This window comes from Arachis ipaensis, chromosome B02, assembly GCF_000816755.2.
Source record: "Arachis ipaensis cultivar K30076 chromosome B02, Araip1.1, whole genome shotgun sequence".
Classification (NCBI taxonomy): domain Eukaryota; kingdom Viridiplantae; phylum Streptophyta; class Magnoliopsida; order Fabales; family Fabaceae; genus Arachis; species Arachis ipaensis.
In genome coordinates, this window is record NC_029786.2 from 33032538 (window position 1) to 33035978 (window position 3441).

The 3441-nt window shown below is 39.2% G+C and overlaps 1 long non-coding RNA gene across 1 annotated transcript in view; it reads left to right on the top strand.

Moving 5' to 3' along the window:
- The window catches only part of LOC110267608, a 7914-nt gene extending 5162 nt beyond the window's left edge, over positions 1-2752 (top strand). Inside the window, exon 2 of the long non-coding RNA XR_002355420.1 lies at positions 2414-2752. This is a non-coding gene — a long non-coding RNA (uncharacterized LOC110267608). The remainder of the gene's footprint in view (positions 1-2413) is intronic.

A 3441-nucleotide genomic window follows, 5' to 3' on the forward strand; every position in this document is an offset into this window, starting at 1 on the left:
AACTTCAATTTACCAATGCATTCCCTTGTTTCTTGAACTTGAAGTTCCAAACACCCATGTCTTACATGACTTTTGATCTTTTGTTAATGGGTGCTTCGTTTGCGAATGCATTGTTCTTAGTTGAATTCAATTTTCATTGTTCATCTTAGCAATTGAATTGAGTAATCCCATTACAAATGTTCACTTTTTTATGTCTTGATCAAACATCTTTTGGTTTTAACTCAAGGATATTATTTATGTGATTCTCACACCTTCAGGATGAACAATTGACATTTTACTTTGCTTACATGGTTATTGTTGTTGTGTACTTTTCTAACAATAAGCTTTCATGCGCACAACCTCAATACCCATTTCCTTCAAGAATTCAATTAAGTCATTTTGTGCTTGTTTAAGTTTGCTTGCATCTTAATTCTTTACACTTGCAACTTAAATACTTGATTGAGAAGCATTAAACTTTAATTGTTTTAATAGTGCAATTGCCGTTTCAACCGGCCGTTGTGTGTGTTCTAACCGCGTGCACATTTGGAATACACACATTGTTTCATCTCAAATCACACTATTTTGAAAGCTTCCAATTAAGAATTTAAATTTTTCTTCACTTTATTTGTGCTTTCTCATTGATCTTGTTTTATTATTGCCATATGATCTTGAAATCTTTTGTTTTTAATTCTCCTTTTTAGGATGTGCAAGAAAGGTAAAGTACCAGTCACATCATCGGTTGCGTAACCAACAACTCGCCTTCCTAATACTTGGTTCATGGATTGCCAAAGTGAGAGACCAAGTGTCTTGGTTAACCGAAGAGCCGACTCCCAATATGAAGCAATCGAGAAAAGAACAATCCATTTGGAGAGGACACTGAAGGTCCCAAACAAATACAAGGCGATCATCCATGAAAGGATTGCCTCGCTTCATTGGGGATTTCTTGAGAAAGACCCCATTGAAGTTAATGAATCCATGGTGCGGGAATTCTACGCTAACTATCAAGCTTGGAAAGCAGAGTTGGTATTCCTCCGAGGGAAGACGTTGGATACTTCCAACAAGGCTCTAGAAGCTCTTCTAAAGATTCCCCACATTCTGCCTGCGAAGGATGATTATTCAAGAATCAAAGCGGATGTGTTCGAGGGGAGGATGTCCTTGGCTCCTATTCTTAAGAAAATTGGCCGTTCTGGTGCATCCTGGGAATATAGCAAGGGAGGAAAATCTGTTCCTGCTAGTATTGCTTATTTCGATTTGAATGCCGAGGTGCGTATTTGGCATCAAATTATGGTCGACTATATAATTTCTAGCACTCATGCTACCCATGTCAGACGCTGCTTTGCTAATTTTGGCTATTTTGGAAGGGAAGAAAATAGCCATTTTTCCTTTGATACGCACATCGATTTGGAAACTTATTGAAAAGAAAAAGATCAACATTCCTTTTCCATCGATGGTGATGCAACTAGCTATAGCAGCAGGGGTAGAAAGGCAACCTTTGGATGTCATGTTCAAGATACCAAGAGGCAACAAATTCATTCCGCGTGGAGATTTGGATGGATCGACAAAGAATCCACCCTCCAAGAGGAAAGCACCTACAGCACCATCATCAAATCCACCAATTTCATCAACTCCTCTACCATTTCTCCGGTCTCATCTGGACTTCTTCCAAGACATATTGCATGATATCCACGACATGAAACGACTTGAGCACAAGCGTTTCAAATAGGTAGCGGCAAGACTACAAGGAAGAGACCCTGGTCCAACTTCCAAAGCTTCATCAGAGTTAGTTGGGGAGGAGGATGATGGAAGTCATCAACCTATGTCGTGACCACCAGCTGAAGGTGGAGCCCTCAAGTTATCATTCTCCTGGAATATGAGATGCACGGAGGACCATACATTAATTAAGTGTGGGGGAGGATCGACAACTCTAAAGGGGGTAAAATTCTATTCTTAGACACTTCGTAATACCTTTTTGTTCTCTTTTTTCAATTTTTGCAATTTTGTTTTTATTGCACTTTGCTTGATTTGTTTGTATATATTTCTTTAGTGCTTATAGTTTTATGGTAGTAAATATTTGCATGTTGTATGGTAGAGTAAATAGGTTTGGTAAAACAACAAGAAATTTTCATGAAATCTCTCTTAGGGCGTGCCATTGATTGAATTTGAAAATTTGTCTTTCAACTTGCTTGAAGCATCCTTTTTCATAGAACATAGAAAAAAGAGCTAGAACAACATACCTTGGGAGATTTAAGCTCTAATAAATGGTTGCACATTTTTAACCATAAAGTTTGCTCTTGTGTGTTATACTTGTAAGGTCCCACATCGGTTGGGGAGGAGAACGAAGCATGCCTTATAAGGGTGTGGATACCTCTCCCTAGCATGACGCGTTTTGACGAGTGAGTGTGAGGAGCTTCGGCTATCATCCCTATCGTCAAAGGCAAAACCGTGAGGCCTTGAGTGCCAAAGCAGACAATATCATGCTAGCGGGTGGTTTGGGCTGTTACAGATGGTATCAGAGCCGGAGCCCGGACCGATGTGCCAGCAAAGGCGCTGGGCTCCTTTAGGGGAGTGGATTGTAAGGTCCCACATCGGTTGGGGAGGGGAACGAAGCATGCCTTATAAGGGTGTGGATACCTCTCCCTAGCATGACACATTTTGACGAGTGAGTGTGGGGGGCTTCAGCTATCATCCTTATCGTCAAAGGTAAAACCGTGAGGCCTTGTGTGCTAAAGCGGACAATATCGTGCTAGCAGGTGGTCTGGGCTGTTACAATACTCCTTTTTTTATTGTGATCTTAGATTTGTGTGAATCTGTATGTCCTATATTTGGTGTTTGAATTCATTTAGTATGATTGAGACCATTTTTTATATTGAACTCAGTAACCTATATGGCCAACCCTTACATTCACCTTTGTAACCCCTTTTGAGCCTTTAAACCCCCTTTTGTTCTGATTCTAAGCACATTATTCTCCCTAAAGCGAAAAACCATTGATGTCCTTGAATTGTCTCTTTGATTAGCTTGGGTGGGGTAGTGTGTGTTACTCAAAGTGTGGGGGAAAATTGATGGAAAATATTGGTGATGAAGTGACATGGGGTATTGATTGTGAAAATTTGAAAAATGGGTAAATAGTCATGCATTCATTGTTCAAGATATATGCATCTCTTGTTGTGGACAAAAACAAGGAAATTTTGATCTTGTTTATGAAAAAAATCAATCAAATCAAATTTTGTGCATAGTGGCATATGAAATAAAAATCTAAATAAAAAGTGCATATGTTCGTATTTTGGAAAGAAAATGCATGAGTGAATGTGATAGGAGATAAATGGGTGGTTAGGTTGTTTTGTTATGTGTATATAGGATGATATAGGATTAGGTGGACACTTGAGCTAATCAAAGATCTAATTCACTAAGTCCACTTAACCATATTAATCTTACCTTAACCCTAGCCCCAGTACAATCCTCCAA